Source organism: Drosophila gunungcola, assembly GCF_025200985.1.
Source record: "Drosophila gunungcola strain Sukarami chromosome Y unlocalized genomic scaffold, Dgunungcola_SK_2 000041F, whole genome shotgun sequence".
NCBI classification, from domain to species: Eukaryota; Metazoa; Arthropoda; class Insecta; order Diptera; family Drosophilidae; genus Drosophila; species Drosophila gunungcola.
The window spans coordinates 7,865-33,653 of NW_026453196.1; positions in this window are offsets into that span (position 1 = coordinate 7,865).

The following is a 25,789-nucleotide window of genomic DNA, read 5'->3' on the forward strand; positions in this document are numbered from 1 at the left end:
TATCGTTTACGGGTCGGGAGCCGAAAACGTGACTTCTGTGAGGAACTCAATGAGATGGGTCTAATTTAAAAAACCGGGCCGTGCTCAATGATCATGACCGAGCTGGATGCGTATTCGTAAGCCACACCGGGCGTCGCTGATCCTCACCATGTTGCTGAGTCGACTTAAAATCGCACTCATACGGATCAACCATTACTACCAAGACTATCTACCAGAACAGTTATCGGTTATTACTCCTTGTTGATGTTTCCTTGAAGCTCGTCGGAAAGCAAGTGACTGGTCTGGGGCTGTGTCTGTGTCTGAGCGATGGTGGTCTGCGTAGACCTGTTGCCTGGCCTCCCACTCCTCGACTGTATCCTCCGATAGGTCTACTTGAATGGCTTTCTTTGGAAACACTTTTTTCAAAGCTCTCAGAAGATTAAGCTGTGACGATTTTCTTAAGCATATTGACACTTCTTCAGCCGGCATTTCGAGTCGAGCAAGATTGAAGCCTCACCTAACCAAATGAATGTAGTAGGCTTCTCAACCTCAGATCCATGGGACATTATGTCACCTGGGTTATCTTTCGTGGGACCGTATCGGAGAAGATCATTCCTAAATCTTTGCAACTTGGTTTGACACAAAAACCGAAACAACGAAGATTGGTTTTTGATCGATTGTTTTTTTGTTTGCACTAGTTAGGTAACAAGTCTTTTGTTTATAATTTATTGGTCCAGAGCTATTCATGCATGCGTAGAGGAGCTAATAGTCTGATTAGTCTCAGTTTCATTAAAGTGCAGGATATGAATTGACAAAGTGGTTTTTTAACACACCTGAAGTCACCGCATCTGAGAGCACGTTCAAATCCTACCTATCTCGGATTTCAGAGTCAAAAAATCGTTGGAAACATTGTGGCTGCTTAACAAAGATGCCTTTAAGTTTCAAATTGACACTGCTGCCATGGTTCTCCGACCGACAAAACGGAACATACTATCGGGGATTTCGAAGATGTTCGACTTGGCTTATTAAGTCCCATAGTAATTAAAGGAAAGATCATATTGCAGGAACTATGCCTTAATAAGTTGGATTGGAAAAACTGCAGAAGTTTTTAATTTATCTTTGTTGACTTCAAAGTCCAAGTAATAAAGCTAATTGGCAACATGTCCCATCCAAACAGAACCTAGCGATATTGTACCAAGGGGTTGTGACGTTGACGTCGTACGGTCAATCTGGTTTACTGGACCATCGTTTTTGGAAGCATGAAGAAGAGCACTGGCTCAAAATGCAGAATTCGAGCTACCTGAGTAAGTCCTACTGGAGACATGGAAAACTGCCGTTAGACTGACCGCTGCTGTACGATATTGGGACATTGTGGATGTCATCGAGGAATTTTCGTCACACCAAACTGTTAGGGTGTTCCGCTTTATAAGAAAATGTATAAGATAATTCAAAAACACGAGTATCAAGAAGAAATCGAAATAGTTTGTAAAAACTTCAGAGATTGAACACATTCATTCATGAATATACGGGAACTTTGTGTATCTTTTCGTTGATGCGAGTTGTGGGCGACTAGTTAACGCTCCTATATCATAGGATGCCAAGTTTCCTTTGTTGTAGACAAAACGTTACCAAATTAAGCAGTAGGTAACTAGAAATTATATTCCCCTAATTTTAAACCGTTGTAGATCTAAAACATTTCTCAAAATAAAAAAAATATATTTTGGTAAATTTTTGTAATACAAAATATTGAGCAATTATGTAAAAAAAATATATTAATCGAATGTATTTTTGATGAATTTATTTTGCAGTGACCAAAATTATAGAAACAAAAAAAAAATTGTGATGGTCCTGCCTAGGAGTCAAATAAGGGCATGCAACATTAGGTGGTATGTGCGGAACTGTGAGAGCTGCCTCAGGTACAAGCCCAGTCAGCTGCAGGCAGCCGGAAAAATGCTTACACAGATCCCGCAGGAGCCCTGGGCCATAGTATGCGCCGATTTCGTTGGGCCGCTTTCTCGGTCGAAGCACGAGAACTCGATGCTACTAGTGCTCGTAGATCGGTTCTCGAAGTGGCAGAATTAGTGCCAATGCGTTGGGCTACCACCGATACGCCGGAAAAGGCAATCCGGGAAAGGATTGTCTCAAGGTACGGCGTGCCGAAGGTCTTGATCACCGATAACGGGGTCCAATACACGAGCAGGGCGTCCAAGCGGTTATTGACAGAGTTGGGAGTGCGGCACCAGTTCACAGCCTCGTACACGCCACAAGAAAATCCGACGGAGAGGGCCAATAGAACAGTAGATACAATGATCGCCCAGTTTGCCGGATAAGACCAGCGAACGTGGGATGAGAAATGGCCAGAATTGCAGCTGGCCGTGAACACCAGTGTGGCTGAGTCCACAGGGTATTCACCGGCATCGTCACGCAGGGAAAGAGCCCAGGTTGCCGAGGCCGTGTTTTGATGAAGAAACCACCGGCACAAGAAGGGAAACTCAGACCCCGTCGGAAAATGCGAAAAAAATTAACGAAATCTTCGAGCTGGTCAGACGGAACATGGAGAAGGCGGCGCATAATCAGGCGTAGATCGGAGACACGGTATGGGCCGAGGAGCACCATCTATCAAAGGCAGCAGAAGGATTCGCGGCGATACTGGCCTCCAGATACGAAGGGCCGTTTAAAATAATTAACACAAGTGTTTCCGTTGTTGGACTGAACTTGGCGAGGACACCGTCTTTTTGACACGTAACGCGCGAAGGCGTCAAGAAACTGCTCGCTCGTTAAATCGGATCTAGGCTCTAAATGGATGCTTTCGTACAAAAGCCAGCACATACCCCCTTGTGATGAGACAAGCTCTGCCAGTGTTTAATTTTTTATGTCAAAAGGGCCGGCGAAACCAACTCTAACTGGTTACCGAAATGTAACGCTATGATATGCTTAAATTTTACCAGCAGCCGAAAGAGGGAGCATTCGTACGGGAAAATTTTGGTATGTCATTCAATGTAACGCCAATTTTCGCTAAACAGCCGCACGAACATTGGAAAATCATCGGACGTCGCTTTCCAACTGTAGTATGCATGTATCATTGTAGTGAGTACCCACTCTACTTAAACAAATACACAAAGCTCGGGCAGCCAAGTGAAATATGAATGCTCCTCAGAACTCAACGTATGCGGCTCGAATTAGAGGAATATGATTTCACAGTTGGGTATCTAAAGGGAAAAGATAACTTCGTGGCAGACGCCCTCTCTAGAATAATAAATAAATAAAGATGTTCAAAATATTACGGCAAATGTATTACAAGTCACTACAAGATTACAAAATAGAGAGAAAAATCAAACTGCGCAGTTTCAAAATAAGATTCGGATTTGCAAAAGCAACCGACAGCTTCTAAGCCCAAAATATTTGACGTCATTCGCAATGAGATGTTAAAAAAGTAGTGACCTTGCATTTAACAGCATCAAATTGTTCCCTGATGATCTATATACCAATGGAATATTCAATATTTTAGATCAATTTTTTCAAAAGTCTGTGAAAAACAGCCGGTATAAATAAGATTAATAAACTTAAGATGGCACCGAGCGAAAAAATCTTGAAATTATTTCAATAGATATATTAAAAAATATAGGCAATAAAATATTAATGAATTTAAGAGTAGCGCGACTCAAGCCGGTTACCACAATATATAACACAAAGAAAAAGAAGCTAAACTGTCTAGACTACAAGGTACAGGAATTACATAAACGTTAGCAAAAATAAAAAGACATTGTTATTGGAAAACATGACACGTGGCGTTGCAAACCGCGTGAAAAAAATGTATTCAATGCCAACAGGCCGAAAACAACGAAACATACAAAAGCGCTGACCATTACAGAAACAACTCTTAAGGCATTGATATAGTGTTAGTGGATACGATCAGTCCATTACCTAAATCAGAACAAGGAAATGAATACGCAGTCACCTTAATTTGTGACTTTACAAAATAACTTGTTGCCATTCCAATCCCGGATAAAAGTGTAAAAACTGAAGCAAAAGACATATTTAAAACATTTATTCTAAAGTACGGTCCAATGAATACATTTACTACGGAAATGGGAACCGAATATAAGAATTCAGTAATCAATGATTTATTTAAATATCTAAACATTAAAAACACGACTTCTACCGCACACCACCACCAGTGTTTAGGTACAATCGAAAGAAGCCACAGAACATTTAACGAATACGTTAGATCATACATCTCGTCCGACAGATTGGGATGTTTGGCTTATTTACTTAACATATTTTTTAACACTACACCCTCTATGGTACATGACTACTGTCCATACATTTCATTTAACCCTAATGACAATATTACACCTTAATATAATATAGATGTTTATGCCAAGAAATCAAAGTTCAGACTCGAGAATGCATATAAAAGAGCACGATCAATGATTGAACAAAATAAAAAACGGCAAAAACAAATATATGAACCCAAGGTATTAAAACCGAGTTGATGGCTCGTCTAGGGCAGATACCGCCTAAACAACGAGGCCAAGTACCAGAGGCAGAAGTTGACCAGAATGCTGGAGAAGATCAAGCTGGCGCCTCTGGAACAGAACGTGAAGAGGTCAACACAAACCCTGAAAGCGCAGCGCAGGCACTACAGGAGGGCGTCTCCGACGATGTTACAGCAGCAGCAGCGAACAACACTTATTGCGCAGCAGAATGCGTTGCAGCGAGCAGAGGCGCGTGTCGCCATACAGCAACAACAGTTAGAAGAGCTCGCCATCCAACAACAGCGACAGCAGCCAAAAGCACGCATCGCATACAACAACAGCAACAGCAGGCTGAAACTTGCGGCACCATCCAACAACAACAATAACAGGCAGAGACACACATTGCGCAAGAACAGCCAAATGGAGATTCATCGGATCGCCAGCAATCCGACTCCGATCGCTTTAGGTGGGGTTTAGGTGGGGAGTTCCATCGTCCAGGGCTGGATTAGCAGCATCACTCTCGATTGCCAACGAAGCTGCCATCGACTTCGACGGAAACATTTGTGCACGCAACTGGGTAGATCACCTTAAGAACATAGGCCAAATCTACAACTTAGATAATGACTGCCTACGAATGCTACTCGTTACCAAATTAATAGGTAATTCTCAGCGTTGGCTGCACGCCAACCCATCCCGAATACTAGATTCTTTCAAACAACTGTGCGAACAACTAATCATAGCATTTGGAACACGGCGTCCAAATCAGAGCGTCTATTATAAGAGGAAACTATTGAAAGAAGTTTGCTAGAAAAGACAAGTAGTACCGGAAAAAGTTACGAGAGACTGTTAACGATGTTTAACTGAAAAATGAGAAATGAAAACGTGCGAATCGCATTTAAAAGACAGTCAATTTTACAGAGAGATGCCCCGAGGTGGGAAAACAGAAAATTTTGAAGACAGTTTTGAAGGAGATATGTTAAATATCAACGTGGCTGGTGATCAGTTTCAAGACTGTACAACTGTGGGTGCGATGTAAGCTATGAAATGATATGTAAAATTGTTAAAATGTTCGAAGAATATTATGTCAACGCTAAGAGACCAGATACTCCTTTGACAAGATGGGAAATGAAAATTAGTTTAGACAAATCCAAACCTTTCAGTTGTTCATTAAGGCGACTTTCTTTTACTGAAAAGGATCAGCTTCAAAAATTATTAGGCAAAGGGATAATAAGAAACAGTGATTCAGAAAATGCTTCTCCCATTGTACTGGTAAAGAAAAAAACGGACAACTATCCGTTTCTTTTAATAGATGACCTTCTAGACAAATTAGTGAATAAAAGTGTATTTTCAAAGCTCGACTAGAAAAATGGTTGTTTTCACGTATTCGTTAGCGATGAGTCAGTAAAATATATACTTCGTTTGTCACTCCATTAGGACCATTTAATTTTTACGGATGCCTATGGGCATAAAAATGCATCAGCAGTATTCCAACGCTTTGTAAATAACATTTTTGCGGATTTGACACGGGGAAAATAAAGTAATCATATACATGGATGATATTATGAAAGCCAGCAAAGACGTGGAAGAACATTTAAGGACTTTAAAAGAAGTTTTAATAAGAATGGTTAACAATAAGTTAGAGCTTCGTATGGACAAATGCGAGCTTATGCAACCTAAAATAAAGATCCTAGGATTTTTTATTACCAAAGAAGGAATCAGAGCAGACGACAGAGGGATTGATGCAATTAAAAACTTCCCAATTCCCGAAAAAGTACATAACGTACAAAGCTTTTTAGGACTATGTTCCTAGAAGGTTTATAAAAGATTTCTCCACATTAGCTAAGCCACTTAATGACACTTGAAGGAAAGACAAGGAATTTTCTTTCCAAGAAAGAGAACCTAAAAAAATCTAATAGAATCACCTGTTTTAGCCATATATAATCATAAAGATGAGGTTGAATAACATTGCGATGCAAGCACTATGGGTTTCGGTGCCGTTTTAATGCAAAAGAAGGGGGATGGAAGTACAGATACTGAGGCAAAATACCACAGCTTCAAGCTGGAACACTAGCTTTCATCTATGCCCTGTGTAGATTCCGAATCTATATTCATGGTAAACATTTTAAGGTAATAACCGACTGCAATTCTTAACTCTGACATTAAACAGAGTCGAACTAAATCCTAGAATCGCCCGATGGGCACTTGAACTGCAGAATTATGATTCATAGATCCGGAACAAAATGCAATACGTAGATGCTCTGAGCAGATGTTATATTCAATAGTAGAAACCGCTAGAGCAGAGAGGTGAGATTGTTGATGAACTTAGGGATAAGTTAGAAGAAATTAACAACACAGCTCATGTAGAGAATTTGGACGAGAATCGAAAACTGGCAATGGAGAAACAAAAAAAAGCGCAGGAATACAATGAAACATATTATGATAAGACAAAGAAAACGCCAAAGGATTACACGAAAGGAGATTACGTAATGGTAAAAAATTTGACAACACTGCGGGAGTTGCCAGGAAGCTGATCCCAAAAAACAAAGGCCCATATACAATTGCTAAAGTGCCTCGCAATGACAGGTTCCTACTAAAGGATGTTGAATGTTTTCTAGTGTCTCGAAATCCATACAAGGGTGTATGGAGTGCTTAAAACGTAAGACCCTGGATAGAAAAACGAAAAAATAAATGAAGAAAATACATGTAACTAAACACTGTCTTAGTATAAGATAGATATAAGAATAATTTGTCATAATTGTTTCCAAAAGAAAGCAGGATCAGGGGATCCGTATTACAGGATGGCCGAATTGTAGTAGGCTCATACACACACTAACACACATATATACACAATACAAATAATTATAAAACACCAATATACGACACTTATGTTAAAAGTTATGTTAAACCTATGTTAAGTAACATGAACTGTTAACGGATCTCTCCGAGAGGTCATTCTAAACTATGAATGTGCGCGAAAACCTATGTCAAGTAAGAGGATCTCTCCGAGAGGTCAATTTAAAACTTTGAATGTGAGCGAGTGGTAGCATTAAGACGTGTGAGAATAAAGAGTTGATAAACGCCTACCCCATTATTGATCAATTTTAAACACTTTACACTTTTATTAAGTATAATTTTATTAAGGTTTATTGGTTTTCATATTACATTATTATTATTACATATAAATTATTTGCTTTTATTATTACATTTGCAATGGTATGACCATGCCTAAAAAAAAAATAAAAGGTTATAATTTTAAAAAACATAAATAAACAAAAATATAAAAAAAAATAAAATTTATATTTTATAGACAACGTCTATATATATATAAAAAAACAACATAATATCAATAATTTCTGATTCAAACAAAATTATCGTTTTAGATAATATAAAATATTCCAATTTTTTAAATTTCATTTATACTACAAAATAAAATTTATAATTTTTAAATATATAAGTTCTAGAAAATAATAAAAAAAAAATACTAAACTAAAAGTAATCTCAGTTTACTACGTTTTAAAATTAAAAAAAAATCATATTCTTTAGAAAATAACTTCATTACATTACGATATTTTTCAAAAGGAGGTTATGTAGTATGCATGCATCATTGTAGTGAGTACCAAGTGAAATATGAAAGCGCCTCGGAACTCAACTTATGGGAAGCGCAAGTGTCCGCTAATTCCTATGGCTTGAGTGCAGATAACTACAATAAATACATAACATGCAAATACTACTTCTCTCGCGCTCTTGTTTATATATGAGCATAGAATTGTTACATAGAAGGCCTCTGCTGGCCGCTGCCGAGATTGGCTGGCAGCGCAGCCGCAAGCCACCATTGTGGATCATTATAAATTCGGCAATGAAATAAGTTACCGTAAAAAGGTTCCTAAAAATCGGCCAGAGAAGATAAAGTATCGTACGGAGGAAGCCGACAGCCTAAGGGAACATAAGTCTGGGTAGGATCAGCTTGTATTTGTATTTGTATTTATTATAAAATTTCATCCTAACGCTACAAGTTTGGAACTTATAAATTAATGCGCTAGTCACTAAGCGTTTGCAAATATTAAATTGTTACATTAAACTTAAAACCAATTTCATAAAAACTAACTTAAGTCGCCTTCTATTTTTACTTTAATTTACGTAATAGTGTTTTTAAGGTGTGTGAATAATTTTATCTTGAATTGCGTGGCACTGCTAATATCTTTAAGATGGTTTGGGAGCTGATTCCATGATCGAATAGCATTAATTAAAAATTGTCTTTCGGATGTCAATGATCTAGGTCTAATGCAAGTAAGATTATTTGCTCTTCTAGAGGATGTAAATTGAAGTTTTTCAAAAAGATACGAAGGTTCTTTTGGAAAATAATTTTTTGCAGAAAAATTAAGTTTTGCATCTTTATCCATTCATTTAGCGAGATATCGAATATTTTCAGCGAAAATTTGGATACGTGATCTCTATGTGGTTGGCTATGCAATTAAATACAACTTTAATTTTGTTCTCTCTCACCTCGCTCTTCAATTGAGTGACTCTTAGTGAAAGTTTGTTGCAGTCAGCTGCTATTAACTTAAATTTTTCTTCCAGAGTGCCGGTTATACGTGCCTCGCCATCACGGCGAGCGCGGAAATTGCGGAGTTTTCGGTATCGCATCCGCTATCTGAGCACCACACCTTTCTTACACGCCGTACTTAGCTCGGAGAGTTGGGAAGAAATCAGCTGCACTCTCTTCCGGCTGCCACCAAGCACACGGTACATTAGTCATACTCTTTTTTGATGCGGTCTCATTAAGCTCAGACTTCATCGCGTCGGATATTTAGCATGGACATACTAGGACATATTTAAATTTAAAGTCGGTCTTGCTTAGCGTTAGAGTCATTTCTGGGTTGGAACGCGTAACTCTTTCTTGGTAAGGCTTTACGGAAGTTCTCGACTTTCGGCTTTGGAATAGGAAGCAATTTATTAGAACTTCTGGTGGATATGCCAATAAAAAGGAACTATTTGATGTTAGAATTAACGCGCTTTGTATTTCAGTAGAAAAAACACAAAATAACCTTAATCTTAATTAATTTTCGAGCAATAAATAATAGTGTGCCGTACGGAGTAATGGTTACCCTTATATTCGTTAAATTTTTTTTTAAATATGAAAAATTTATTTATTTATTACACATTAATTAATTTATTTACATTAATTTTTCTTATTATATGTCGCTGTAATTCTGCAACAGCAGGTGTATTGCGACAACAACTCGAAAAGGGCAACAACAATGGAATACTACTTGTGTTCGATGTATTTAGTATTCAATATATTTAATTCTTTTAAATTTGTATTATTTTATTTGTATTGTTTTACTTAAATGGAATTGGTCGTGCAAAGGCCGTCTTGGAAATGATGTCATGCAAAGGCCCCCTTGGACTTTATGTCAAGCACAGGCTTTCTTGGATATATAGTATTCTTTATATTGGAAGGAAAAATATGCAAAATATTTTTACTGAGGGAGAAACACAGTGAAACAAAAGATGTAGTGGGCAAACTTTGGCGGTACACTTAAAAATAATATATCCGGATTAATTCTCACTTCATTTTGTAGGATTAATTTTCACTATATATGGCTAGGCGTCGGCAGCTTTCCGTAGTAACAAGGCGATCGTGGTTAAAAGAAAAAAAAAGATCCTCAGAAAATAAGCGCGGACCGGCTTAGCGTTTATTCCACGAACTGACAATTGGAACTAGCTTACAAACTAGCTGGTTCTATGCGCTAAGCGCAGTCCCAACTCTCCAAGAGTAGATGGAAGATCTAGAGCGCGACCGCTGAAAGCGAAGGTCGCCAAAACATTCCGCCCCCTTGCAGCCATGGGCGTTGCAACTGCAGCCGTACAGACTTTCTGGTGGTCGGCAAGCCAAATGCTGGTCGGAGTGCACTTTTCGATGAGAGTGGCCGTGTCGAAAGTCTGCAGCCCAATCTCCAGGATTACCAAGGCCGACGAAAGGACGTTAACACCGATACGGAAAGTCCCCTGCAAATGCTTGAGGGCGAGGCAATTCGCGCAGTACTTATTAATAAGCACTGCCATGTGCCGATTCTCCGCGCTCAGCTTTTGGAACCCCTGGCACCTCTTCAGAGGATGGATTCCACGGCAGACTCGGAAACAGTGCGTGCTTATGAACTATGGATTACGGAATGCAAATTACTAGGTATAATATTTGGAAGGTTCCCCTGTCCGAAAATTACTTTGGTCCCTGGGCGACGAACAACGCCGCGCGCTGTATGAATGTCGACTAAGCGGACGTTGCCATCGGCGAAGTCGATTCTACCGATTCATTCAAGGGCAGATTGTCGTTCTTGATGACGACCAAATCGACGACGCGGAGATTTTTCTTTGTGAAATTGCCACTTGTTGCGCTTGTTTAGGTACTCCCTTCCATCGAGCGCGGAATTACTGATGAAGTACCTTTAAGTGTTTAGAATGGAATTGAATTCTCCCTTTACTTTGGGTTCCACTGACAAGAATGTGCCCTGGTGTCACCGCTAGCAAATTAGTTAAATCCACTGACATGGGAGACAGCGGTCTGGAATTTTGACAACCTTCGAATTTACCTAGGAGAGTGGAAAGCTCTTCAAAAGTGTACTTTCGCGTAGCTTTACTTGATGCTCTTGACCCCAGCTTCCCACAAGCCGTCGATATGGTGTGCTACAGGATGAATAAATAACCAGTTGAGCTGCTGATGACTATACGCATCTAAGAAAGAAACACAGTGAAACAAAAGATGTAGTGGCCGGAACACTTAAAAATAATTGTAACGAACTGTTTTTCTTTATTATCTGCTCGCTACGAATGTCGTGCGGCTAGCTCAGAAGATGTAAGTGTTCGTCCCACCAAATTTATATATACCTGACCGCCCTGTTGATCAGTGAAAAGCGCACAGAAGATTGGGAGTACACAGTGATCTTTTATTCGCCGACTTGACCCTCGGCCGGGGTGATGTAATGATAATGTAGAACTACGTTCTTTCGTCGTCGCCTTCCCACGTTGAGCGCCTCGCTGGATCGTGCTGGCTCGCCGGGAATTTTGTCTCTCTCGCCGGTTTGGCTTGCGATGTCCTCTGCTGCCCTTGTTCCCAGACTAGGGTGAACAGGCACTGTGCTCTCAAGGCGTATGCCTTTCGCAGCCGCAGCCTCCTGTCCCTTGCTCTGTCCCGGCCGGTCGCACCGGACGTCGGCTCAGTTTCTACTTGACGGTTCATGCGTACGCCGGAGGCCGCCAACGCAGTCCCTGGGTCAACCGCCAGGTTCTAGACGAACGCTTCCACCCTACCCTCTCTGTCGCAGGCTTAAGAATTCGACGTATAGGCTGCTCGCTCGACGCTCGTTGTTCGTCGTCCTGGGGTCCTCGCTGTCCTTGTTCTGCCTCCTTGTTGGCGACTCGGTAAGCTGCCGTTCTGGGACTCTAGCGGTGGACCGCTGTGCTCTCAACGCATACGCCTTTCGAGACACCAGCTGAACAAACGCGCGCCCGTCCGGGCTATTCGCAGCAGGACCTTGTACAGTTCCTGCAGGACGATCAGGCATACGCCGGAGTTCGCCAATGCAGTCCTTGTAGGCAGGCAGCTAGTTCTAGACAACTTTCCTTCTGAGCCCACGGTTCTTTGTCGAAGGACTCTATTTGTTCAACTCTGCCGGACACGCCGGGCGGGTTGCCAAGCTCAAATCGCGACAGAAGTTGGGACAAAGCGCCTGGACTTAGCAGTGTGATGCCGTAAGGACCTCAGCTACCTGTGTCTCAATTCGGAGACTTTAGCTCTAAGTCCCGAACGTCTCGACGTAGCGATCTTGTTTCCTTGATGACTCCGCACGGCTTTACTTGCTCCTTCACGTTGTTCCACTGGTTACTGGTTCACTTGACGACTGTTACTGGTTGACTTGGTAGACATCGACTGATCCAGCTTCCTACGCTCGGCCGGTTTATATAGGCCTCCATTTCCCGCTAATTATCGGCGTCTCCTTGCCTTCTGGTCCAAAGTCCACGGTTTTACCGTTCGACCTTTCGCCCTCTGCGCACGGCCCCAATATCAGGGTCCGAAGTCCGGTGCCGTCCCGTTACTTTCTTCTGCCCACGGCCCTTCGCCGCTCTCTTGTATTGCTGTCCCTCTCGGACTCTCCTTGTTCTTGTCTGGTGCTCAGTGCACAACTCTCTCTCGCCTCACTACCGTTACTACGGGGAATTCGCCGCGCAACTGGTAACTGGTAGGCCACTGCTTGCATGCGCTCACTCTGCTTGCTTCTTAGCTTGTGGGGAGTTATTCAACTCCTCACATTCTCCCCTTACTTCGGGAATGAAAAAGAGACTCGCTATTCCATCTGCCTTGGTATACTCCACATTCTGACATCCTTCCCTCGACGTGTCTTCTCCTCGTACTTGTCCTCGTTTGCCTGTTGTCTTCTAGTCGACTTTCTCCTCTAGACGGTTCCCACGACGCTCACAGCTCCTTCTTGAGTTCCACAGCGCCGATCCTCCTTCCAGATTTTGAATCTCCCGCCCCAGACGTTTCCCCCGTAGACTTTTGAATTCCCACCCAGACGTTTCCCCCGATGATTTCTCGATCTCCGTGATTTGCCTTCTCAGTCTCTAAGTCGTGCCGATCGGTCTCCAGTCGTTGTCGGTGTTATCGATATTGTCTCGTGTGACTCTCTGTTGTCACTCTTCGCCAAATCGATCGGTCTCCAGTTGTTATCGGTTCCGTGACCCAACGTGGCGTTTCCACTTCATGTATCGATGTTCCACGGTGTGACTCCTTGTGCCGATATTTCCAGTATTTTGTGCCCACCGATCGACACTATCGTGTAGCGCCAATCGGTCATAAATCGAAGCGCCCCCATCCCTTTGGGCAGATAAGGACATTTTCTCCGGGTAAGTTTTCTAATTTCTCCTTTTCTCCTTTCTCTCTGTTCTCTTCTCCTTTTCAGCGTTCTGGACCCGACGAAGAGGGTGATGCGTTTCTCCTGCATTAACCAACCAATTGGCTCCTCCTGCTGGCGGTTCTCCTGACGATGACTCGGTTCTTGGTCATTCCTTATGACCCTCCCGTTATTTCCCTCGGGCATTCCTTCTTCGGGTATTCTCTTGCGATCCCGTTGCTTCTCTCATGTCGCCCTTCCCCGTGTGAGTTCGTCGCCGCTTGGGTTTTACGGTTCAGCTTTGCTGTGCCGTCTCTCCCTCTACTTCGGTCGACGCTGCCTTTAGTCTTGTTTCTGCCGTATAGAGTCTAACGACGCTATTGTACGAGCTCCTGTTCACACATACTAATCGTGCCGTTTCCTTCCCTTGATCACTAGTAGTTTCGGTTTGTGTGCCGTATAGACTCTAACGACGCTACGGTATTCAACATGTGCATCACCTTATTCCATGCGGCGCCTTACTGATGACTCTGGTATTTGCCCGACGCTATAGTCCACCTCCTTTTGTTCTCGCATGCTCGTGTTTTCCTGCGTTCTATATAGACTCTGGCCTATGCCCGACGCTTTAGTCCGCACTGCTTGTTGTTGTTGGCTGCTTGTGTGGTCCTGCGTTCTATATAGACTCTGGCCTATGCCCGACGCTATAGTCCGCACTACTTGTTGTTGTTGGCTGCTTGTGTTGTCATGCGTTCTATATAGACTCTGGCCCAGGCCCGACGCTATAGTCCGCACTACTTGTTGTTGTTGGCTGCTTGTGTGGTCCTGCGTTCTATATAGACTCTGGTATTTGCCCGACGCTATAGTCCGCATCCTTTTGTCCTCGCATGCTCGTGTTATCCTGCGTTCTATCACTAACCATACAACATATAGACTGGTCATTTCATACGACGCATTTGGACACAAAAAAAACGGACCGCGGAAGGTCCACCGTTCTCACAGCAGCAGGTCCATGCACTTCGTGTGCGTTCGGGTTTTTTACTTTCTCATTCTTATTCTCATTTTTATGCTCGCGCACTCATTGCACGAGTTCAGTCGTTCAGTCGCAGAGCGGCGCTTTTTGAAGAAGGCTGCCCTGCGCTTGAATTCGTCTTTGTATGTATGCGTGATCATGCATTCTCATACACGGGAGCATGTGTGCGTTTATTTCATTTCGGCTCATTAAGAATATTTTGTCTTTTGCCACTTTTCAAACTTGGTACCCTAAGAATATGGGCGTATTTACTATTGGGTTATGATAAAACTATGAATATTATATGTTATAATATATTTTGTAATATTTCAGCATACATTTTATTTTTGTTTACAAATTCCTATTATTGGTAGCAGTAAAATGTTTTACATATATGTATGTATGTATTCGAATTAATAGAAATCAGTCTACTGAAATGGGAACAGGGCATAGCGCAGTCGTGCCACTTAATACACCAACTGCTCTTAAGTGGTTGAGAAAACTTCAAACCAAATCAGCTTTTGTTGTTGTTCAGCGAGCGGATGGTGCCTGCATACCCTTCCGACGATCGCTTTTAAGGGGAGCGGGCAGAAACAAAAACAGGTGATTGGCTTTTGTTTTGTTTTCATTTTTTAGGACACTTGTTTTGAATGTAATGCTTAATGATCTATGGTTAATTTCTTTTTTTATGATTCGCAGTGTAACTTGTTGTCTTTTTCCTTTGCTATTTCTATGAGAGATGTTGTTTTTGGCAATGCAAGCAATAGGCCGACTGATAACTTGCGCGCCAATTCCAGACACTTATTATGTATTTTATTTAATGTTGTTATTTAATTATCTAGTTGAACATATTTTTATGTATGTTTGTTCTAAAAAGTCGCCGCTCGAATTAGTTACCGATAAATATACATACATATGTGTAAAATAGTAGTTTTTAAACTTTTTAAAAACTTAAAAAAATGAATTTAAATTAAACTTTTAAATACTTTTTATACGTTTGTAAAAGTAAATGGATTGCATTTTGTATTTAAATAATATTAAAAAAAAATAATTGTATAATTTTAATTGTACCAACTTTTAGATAATAAAAAATTCTTTAATTTTATTACTTTAATCACTATTACTATTTTAGGTAAACTTTTAATGATTTTAAATGTATTTAAATTTCAATTGAAAACTAAAACAATTTAAAAGTTTATTTATTCAATTTTATTTATTGGTAAGATAGCATTATAAAGTATAATTTTTGTATGCTTTGTTTTTTTGCACTGTCCTACTAATATTGTTGTAAACACAGGTGTATGTATATAATAAATATGTATTTAAATCGGTATCCAGGGAACACCACGAGGAGGCCATTGCAATTGCGACTTACGAGTCTTTACAAAATATATTATAACATATAATATTCATAGTTTTATCATAACCCAATAGTAAATACGCCCATATTCTTAGGGTACCAAGTTTGAAAAGTGGCAAAAGACAAAATATTCTTGATGCGCCGAAATGAAATAAACGCACAAATGCTCCCGTGTATGAGAATGCATGATCACGTATACATACAAAGACGAATTCAAGCGCAGGGCAGCCTTCTTCAAAAAGCGCCGCTCTGCGACTGAACGACTGAACTCGTGCAATGAGTGCGCGAGCATAAAAATGAGAATAAGAATGAGAGAGTAAAAACCCGAACGCACACGAAGTGCATGGACCTGCTGCTGTGAGAACGGTGGACCTTCCGCGGTCCGTTTTTTTGTGTCCAAATGCGTCGTATGAAATGACCAGTCTATATGTTGTATGGTTAGTGGTTCTATATAGACTCTGGCCTATGCCCGACGCTATAGTCCGCACTTTCTGTCGTTGCATGCTCGTGTTGTCCTTGCTTGTCTGTACCGAGTTATTGTGTTTGTTGCTTAAGCTCACTGACGTGGACGGTTCGTTCTTTTTGTGTATCCTTGTGGCGGATTCTCTAATGACTGGTGAGACGAAGTCTATTACCGTGTACGGTCTGTCATATCTCGGCGCTAGCTTTGTCGCGAAACCCTCGGCTGGCTTTGACAAATGGTGTTCCTTCGCCCAGACCGTGTCCCCTACTGTTGGATCCCATTGCCTCCTTCGTAGATTGTAATGCCTGGCTTGGTCCTGAGCAGCCTTTCCATGTTTCGGCGCACAATTTCGAAGATCTCCTTCATCTTATTGGCCTTATCTTCAGGTGTTTCCGTCTGTTTGCCAGTGCCTATGGTTTCCCTGTCGTACAGGGCGCTGGGCAGTCGAGGCTCTCGAGCCTGCGTGAGGAAACACGGGGAGTACCCTGTTGACTCCGACGTACTTGAATTTACCGCTAGCATAATCTCCGGCCACTTCTCGTCCCAATTCCTCTGGTTCTGTCCCGCAAACTGCGCTATCATGGTTTTAACTGTCCGGTTTGCTCTTTCCGTCGGATTCTCCTGCGGTGTATATGGTGCTGTGTTTTGTTGCTTAATGCCCATTTCGCTGAGGAATTTTTTGAATGCGCGGCTGGCAAACTGAACTCCATTGTCCGTTATTACCACCTTCGGGACTCCGAACCTAGCGATGACTCTTTCTCGGAACGCCTTTTGAAGTGTATCTGCTGTTGCTGCTCGCAGTGGCACCAATTCTGTACACTTTGAGCACCTATCTATCAGCACTAGCAGCATCTGGTTGCCATGCTTCGACCTGGGCAATGGTCCGACAAAGTCTGCACATACCGTTGCCCATGGTTCTTCGGGTATTTGCGTCAGCATTTTCCCGGCTGCCTGCAACTGGTTGGGCTTGTACTTGAGGCATGCCTCGCATTTCCGTACGTGTGCTCGGGCGTCCCTATGGCCAGTAATATCGAGCGGCCAGCCTTGCAATCGTTTTCCGACTTCCCACGTGTCCAGCAGCTGGTGAGTCGTGATTCTCCTTCAGGACTGTTTCCCTCAGCCCCCGTGGGACACAGAGCTTCCATGCTGCCACGTCTTCGCTGCCTGCTCTGTGCGGGATATGCCTGTACAACGCGCCTCCCTCCATGATGTAGTCCGGAAACTTCTGTGGCTGTTTGTTAATCTTCTCACACATGTCCTTGATCTAGCTGCATGTTTTCTGCGTGTCCTCCGGAGTTTCTTTAGCTAGCCTAAAGGCTTCTGGTAGAGGCTGTCTTGACAGTGCATCAGCGACCACGTTAAGCTGCCCCTTCCTGTATGATATTTCAAAATCATACTGCTGCAGCTCCAGGGCCCACCTCGCTATTCTTCCTGAGGGACTTTTGATGCTGTTCAACCATTTAAGCGCCATATGGTCCGTCACCACCTTGAAGTGGTATCCTTCCAAGTAGGGTTTGAGCTTCCGGATTGCACACACGATTGCCAGGCATTCCTTTTCGCTGGTTGAATAGTTCTTTTCCGCGCCATTCAGGGTCCGGCTTGAATATGAAATGACCTTTTCGCCGCTTTCAGTTTCCTGCGTCAGGACTGCCCCTATACCATAATCGCTTGCGTCCGTCTGCAGTACGAATGGTTTATCGAAATCTGGGCATGCCAGCACAGGATCGGCCACTAGCCTTGCCTTCACCTCCTCAAATGCTTGCTGGTGCTCTGAAGTCCACGTCCATTTCGTGCCTTTCCGCAATAGATCATTTAGTGGTTTTACTATTCGCGCAAAGTCGGGCACGAATCGTCTGTACCACGATGCTACGCCCAAGTATTGGCTCAATTCCCGGATGGTTGTGGGTGGTTCCAGCTCGGCTATGGCTGCTACTTTTTCGGGATCGGTGCCGATTCCTTGGTCCGTAACGCGGTGTCCCAGGTAAAGCAGTTCGCATTTGAAGAAATGAAATTTTTCCGGATTTATCCTCAGGTTAGCCCGTTTAAGGCGTCGGAAAACTTCTCTCAGGTTCCTACTGTGTTCTTCCAGTGTCCGTCCGATCACGATGATGTCGTCTTGGTATGCAAACGCGTGTGGTGACATCTCCGGTCCAATAACCTGGTCCAGTGCTCTCTGGAAAGTCGCCGAGGCGGAGTGTAAACCAAATGGCATTACTTTCCACTGGAAAAGCCCCTTTCCTGGCACTGTGTACGCCGTGAATGGCCTGCTATTTTCTTCCAGAGGAATTTGCCAGTATCCATCTTTCAAATCCAGACTGCTTATATGTAATATGTAATATGTAATTTATCCTTGGCATCGGATAAGCATCTCTGATGGATTTGGCATTGCTCTGTCTAAAGTCGACACAAAGCCTCCACTGACCTGTCTTTTTCTTCACCATGACTATCGGGGAGCTGTACGGGCTTCTCGAGTGTTCTATGCATCCCTTCTCCAGCAACTCGTCGACTTTCGCATTGATTTCCCCTTGAACCTTTGGATTTTCGGATAGTATCTCTGTTTGATTGGTTTGTCGTCCTTCATGGTGATTCGGTGCTCGGCTATGTTGGACGTTCCACTCATTGTTCGAAATTCCGCGAGCTCCTGCACCACCGCCACCGACAATTTTTCCTCTAACCACCCGTTGTGCCTTCTTCTTCCTGGGATCACCACCGTATGTCCGGCACACCTTATTTCGGCGCCGACTCCCTTGAGGAAATTTCATCCTAGCACCAGCGAGTCTACCACTCCTGGTAGGATCAGCAGGCTCATGGGCAATCGCTTATTGCCGAATTCGATTTCCACCTCGAGCTGCGCGTTTATCCCGCTGCACCTGCCATCTGCCATCTGCCATCTGCCAACCTAACTTGCCTTCTCGTCCTTGTAATCTTTTCATAAGCAGCCAGTATTTCCGCCAGCTCCTTGCTTATAAAGCACGCTGTTGCCCCGGTGTCGATTGTGGCTTTGTGTGGGGTTCTGCCAATCTGTACCGCTGCGGATAACTGTTGCACTTCTTCGATTAATTCGCCAGTTAGTTTGGAGAGACAACACCTTGCGACCCTTGCTCGCCTCTCTGCGGCTGGGATCGCGGGCCATTTCCCGATCTCTGGCAGCACTCTACACTCCTAACCCCCACCTTGCCGCAAGTCCAGCAGAAAAGCAGCCGCTGGTTTTGGCATCCTCTTGCCCAATGTCCGTGACCGCCACACCGTCTACAAGCTTCGTGTGGGTTCACGATGTGTGTCTGTGACCTGTGGGCTCTTGGTGCTGCGCTGGGTGGTCTCTGATTGGTATTGGGTGGCCTCCATAACGTGCTCTGGTGGTTGTAGGTGTTTGGAGTCCATTGGCTTGGACCGTCGATAGGAGCTTGGTGTCCGCCTTCTTCTTCGCACCTTCTACACGTGACTTGTTGTGGTGCTGTGGCTTTGCTTCGCGAGAATTTTTTTTCTTGAATAAATGCTTCTCGCTCTTTCTCGAGTTCTTCATACTCGTCAGCCAGCACCATTAGGGACTCTAGATCGTCTATCTTATACGTCCTCAGGGAAATCCTCAGGTCCGGCGTGTAGTTTTCCTTATCTGCTCTAGTGTTTCCTTTGGGGAGTAGCCGAGTGGTCTCATCATGGTCTGCATGTCAACCATATAGTCCTTGAACGACTCTCTAAAACCCTGTTTTCTTTGTTTGACCTGATCTGCGAGCTTTGAGAAGAAACCCCTTGGCAGGAAATACGTTTGAAAACTGTCGCTGAACTCTCCCCATGTCCTCCAGTGTTTATTGTTTGACATGAACCATTTTAGGGCCTTGCCTTGTAGCAATTCAGGCATGGCTCGGGGAACGAGGTTCAGGTGCAAACCGTAGGTGTTTGCTGACCATTCCACTTGTTCCAGAAACTCCAGTGGTTTCTCCGTGCCGTCAAATTTGAATGACCATTCCCTGACTTGCTTTGCGACTTTTGCATAGTCTGGTGCGCTAGGCCTTTGCTGTTCTGTTCTTCTTTCTTGGCTTGGGCCCCTGGATCTTCCTGCCTCCTTCATGCTCTCCACACCCAGGCTAGCTATGAGCTGTTCGGCGTCTGGGACTTGCAACTTGCCGCTCGAGCCTGGTTTGTCGTACAATTCCTCCAGCTCAGCCCAAATTTCCGCCATTCCTGGGTCGTTTTGTGTCTTCGCAACATACTCTGAAAGGGCTTTTCGCATGTCGTCCGACTTGCCCTCCAGGATAATGCCAAGCTTGGCTGCCACCTTTGGGAAATCCTCTTTCTTGAGGAGATAGATCCAATTTTTCCCCATTTCTGTTTATTGCTGTATTTTCACTGTCAGGACAATCACGTTGGGCGCCAGATGTAACGAACTGTTTTTCTTTATTATCTGCTCGCTACGAATGTCGTGCGGCTAGCTCAGAAGATGTACGTGACCGCCCTGTTGATCAGTGAAAAACGCACAGAAGATTGGGAGTACACAGTGATCTTTTATTCGCCGACTTGACCCTCGTCCGGGGTGATGTAATGATAATGTAGAACTACGTTCTTCCGTCGTCGCCTTCCCACGTTGAGCGCCTCGCTGGATCGTGCTGGCTCGCCGGGAATGGTGTCTCTCTCGCGGTTTGGCTTGCGATGTCCTCTGCTGCCCTTGGCTCGGCTGGGTTATAGGGATTAGGGACGCTTCACCGTCCCCAGACTAGGGTGAACAGGCACTGTGCTCTCAAGGCGTACGCCTTTCGCAGCCGCAGCCTCCTGTCCTTGCTCTGTCCCGGCCGGTCGCACCGGACGTCGGCTCAGTTTCAATGACGGTTCAGGCGTACGCCGGAGGCCGCCAACGCAGTCCCTGGGTCAAACGCCAGGTTCTAGACGAACGCTTCCACCCTACCCTCTCTGCCGCAGCCTTAAAAATTCGACGTATAGGCTGCTCGCTCGACGCTCGTTGTTCGTCGTCCTGGGGTCCTCGCTGTCCTTGTTCTGCCTCCTTGTTGGCGACTCGGTAAGCTGCCGTTCTGGGACTCTAGCGGTGGACCGCTGTGCTCTCAACGCATACGCCTTTCGAGACACCAGCTGAACAAACGCGCGCCCGTCCGGCTATTCGCAGCAGGACCTTGTACAGTTCCTGCAGGACGATCAGGCATACGCCGGAGTTCGCCAATGCAGTCCTTGTAGGCAGGCTCCCCTCCTTGTTGGCGACTCGGTAAGCTGCCGTTCTGGGACTCTAGCGGTGGACTGCTGTGCTCTTAACGCATACGCCTTTCGAGACACCAGCTGAACAAACGCGCGTCCTTCCGGGCCAGTCGCACCAGGACCTTGTACAGCTCCATACGCCGGAGTTCGCCAATGCAGTCCTTGTAGGCAGGCAGCTAGTTCTAGACAACTTTCCTTCTGAGCCCACGGTTCTTTGTCGAAGGACTCTATTTGTTCAACTCTGCCGGACACGCCGGGCGGGTTGCCAAGCTCAAATCGCGACAGAAGTTGGGACAAAGCGCCTGGACTTAGCAGTGTGATGCCGTAAGGACCTCAGCTACCTGTGTCTCAATTCGGAGACTTTAGCTCTAAGTCCCGAACGTCTCGACGTAGCGATCTTGTTTCCTTGATGACTCCGCACGGCTTTACTTGCTCCTTCACGTTGTTCCACTGGTTACTGGTTCACTTGACGACTGTTACTGGTTGACTTGGTAGACATCGACTGATCCAGCTTCCTACACTCGGCCGGTTTATATAGGCCTCCATTTCCCGCTAATTATCGGCGTCTCCTTGCCTCCTGGTCCAAAGTCCACGGTTTTACCGTTCGACCTTTCGCCCTCTGCGCACGGCCCCAATATCAGGGTCCGAAGTCCGGTGCCGTCCCGTTACTTCCTTCTGCCCACGGCCCTTCGCCGCTCTCTTGTATTGCTGTCCCTCTCGGACTCTCCTGGTTCTTGTCTGGTGCTCAGTGCACCACTGTCTCTCGCCGCACTACCGTTACTACGGGCGAATTCGCCGCGTAACTGGTAACTGGTAGGCCACTGCTTGCATGCGCTCACTCTGCTTGCTTCTTAACTTGTGGGGAGTTATTCAACTCCTCACATATATATCGGGATTAATTTTCACTTTATTTTGTAGGATTAATTTGCACTAAATTATAAAAAAATATATTTTGCACACTTTAAACTTTTCGATGAATTTTAACTTTTGATTTATTGAATTTTTTGTACTGCCAAACTTATTTTTGTATATAGGTATTTCATGCGACTGAATATGCACAAACGGAATAAATATATGGTCAAAGAGAAAAGGAAAAAGACGAAAAGACTGCAGACCGGCAATTAATAATTTAAGGAAAACTACTAATCGGACTTATCTTGATTAAGTCGGCTGGCTAGGCGTCGGCAGCTTTCCGTGGTAACAAGGCGATCTTGGTTGAAAGAAAAAAATAAGATCTTCAGAAAACTAGCGCGGAGCGGCTTAGCGATTATTCCACGAACTGACAATTGGAACTAACTTACAAACTAGCTGGTTCTATGCGCTGAGCGCAGTCCCAACTCTCCAAGAGCCGCTGGAAGATCTAGAGCCCGACCGCTGAAAGCGACGGGTCGCCAAAACATTCCGCCCCCCTTGCAGCCACTGACGTTGCAACTGTTGCCGTACAGACTTTCTGGTGGTCGGCAAGCAAAATGCGAACGCCATCGATTAGTCGATGCTGCTGGTCGGAGTGCGCTTGTCGATGAGAGTGGGCGTGTCGAAGGTCTTCAGCCCAATCTCCAGGATTACCAAGGCCGAAGTGAAGTGAGCGAGGGAGCCGATTTCGAGGGTGCTGAGCACGGTGGAGGGGGGAGCGTTCTGCGAGTTAGCGGATCTTGCCGGCGCGAACGCTGCCGAGAAGCTGGGATGCGACTGGAAGGCTTAGTAATGTGCAGCAGGGTGTGGTGATTGCGGTTGCAAAGCTTGAATCGGTCACCGCTACGGAAAGTCCCCTGCAATTGCTCGAGGGCGAGGCAATTCGCGCAGTACTTATTAAAGGCACTGCCAGGAGCCGCTTCTCCGCGCTCAGCTTTTGGAACCCCTTGCACCTCTTCAGAGGATAGATTCAACGGTAGACTCGGAAACAGTAGGAAATGGTATCGTGCGTTCATTTTAAATGGATCTGAAGGCAATGAAAGGAAACAAATGGAAATGATTTATAATGGAATCACGCGTGCTAATGGACTATGGAAAACGGAATGTGGATTCTCCTGGTCGGAAAACCACTTTGGTCGACTAAGCGGACGTTGCCATCGGCTCCTAGAAAGACGGACTCTACCGAGTCGTTACTCATTCAAGGAGAGATTGTCGTTCTTGATGACGACCAAGTCGACGACGCGGAGATTTTTCTTTGTGAAATCAAGACTTGTTGCGCTTGTTTAGTTACTCCCTTCCACTCATGTTTTTTAAGTCATGGGGCTCATGACTCCTATGAATCATAGCTCATAACATGATCTATAATTTACTGGATTCATTAGAAACCAGTACAGCTCATGTAGCTCATGAAGTGACTTGCGTAACTCACCTAGTGTTCATAGGGTTCGTTGTCAAATAAAAAAGGTTTGATTTTGGATGCTTTAATTACGAAAAACCTTTATTTTGTTTACTTTGTTTTCATAAAAAATATTTGAGCATATAAGTTCCGAATTTAGTCCAAATATATCAATACACAGAAGACTTTGATTAACCTAAGTGGTCGGACAACAGTAGAACAAACTTTTCCCTGCTCTTCAAGGCAAGCTTAAATGTAGTTTCTTGCATTCGATGTGTCTTCTCAAGGTTAGTCTTCTGTCTAGGTGAACGCCAAGATACGTTACTTCGTTGACTTGGGGAATTTGATGTAGATGTTGTTAGCTGTTCGTTCGTAGGAATATCCGCTGTATATACGACGAACTGAGTAGGTCCAAGTGAGCTTTTTTGCGAGACTCCAGCTTTTAATTTAGTCGTCAGATGTTGTTGTGCTGCACCTTACTGCGAAGTCTATGTTGTAGAGATTCGAATCAAGTAGCTTAGTGTGAGTGTTAGTGAGTGTATGTAGGCAAGTGAGTTTTGATTTTATACATGAGGCTTGAGATACATAGAGGAATATTGCGTTGCAGTATTCCCGATGTTCAAGGGCAGACAGACATGCTAGGCAGACAGACACGATAGCAAACTTATTGGTCTGTATGACGACGGAATTGTGTGGTCTTTTCCGGGTTTCGGGATCATTATGATAGTAGATTTCTACCATCTTACGTACATACTTAGCTGTTGTACTCTGTATGTGTGTTTTGGGCATATTTATCGGTAGACAAAAACAATTTGAAAATTGAGCTTATACTTTAAAAAATATTAGGTCCTCTGCCGCAGCTCTGCCACCATTCTGCTGCCCTTCTGCCGCTGCTGATGAGAGCGAAAGAGAGAACGAGCTTATAAGAGCCACCTAGATTCCGAAGGCTTTGTCCGTGGTTCGAATGGAGTGGTATCGATTTAAGAATGATTGGAGTCATTGTTCCTTTGTTTTCATGAATGGTGGATAGAATGGCCACCCATGATTTTTAAGTCATAGATGGTGGGACAACAGTAAAAAATAGTAAAGTAAAGTATTGGCAGTTCCAGCAAGCAGCGCATCATCGGAATGAACATTTTCTTTTACAGGAAATTTGATTTGTGAAAAAATGGCTGCTATAACATCAACGAGTCAAATGGTCAAAAAAATTATTTTTTACATTATAATATTAAGAGCACAAACGAATTTGATTAAAATAAACTTTTTAAACCAAAAATCTCAAGAGTTTTTTTGCAAGGGTCGGCAACGCTGTTGGCGCGAAATAAAATTATCTTCCTGGCAAGAACTGGACATTTACTCTTGGTAATCCTGTTGTTGTTTCCTCCCAGTATTGCAGGAACTCTTGGGATGTAAGGTCTGCACCTCTATCAGAAGTGATAAGTGCCAAAGATCGAGTTTTGCTTACGCAGTTTTACTATGACGCCATTTGCTGAGGCTCACTTGGTGGGGTTTAACTAACAAAACATTGTGAAGGAGACGATAATGGCTAAAATGTGCTTATAATCTTTGCTCGTTGAATTCTGTGTAAAACATGTGCGGATGTAAAAAGCCTTCTTGCTTCCCACGCTTAAGAGCTTATATACTTTTGGGCAAGCTGGTCGGCAACGCTTATTTAAATTTATGGCCTGCTGGACTCTAAGGACGTGTTGATACCAATTCGTCGGATTGCCAACACTGACTTTGGCAAGAACTGGCCATTTACTCTTGGTAATCCTGTTGTTGTTTTAATAGACTTTATGTTATCTTCCTCCCAGTATTTCAGGAACTCTTGGGATGGAAGGGCTGCACCTCTATCAGAAGTGATAAGTGAGTGGTTGCCAAGCATTGTGCTTTGCTAACGCAGTTTTACTATGACGCCATTTGCTGAGGCTCACTTGGTGGGGTATAACCAAAAAAACTTTGTGAAAGAGACGATAATGGCTAAAATGTGCTTATAATTTTTGCTCGTACCAAGAAAATCGATGTAAAACATGTGCGGATGTTAAAAGCCTTCTTGCTTCCAACGCTTACGATTACTGAGAATGCAAGGAATGCAAAAGCTT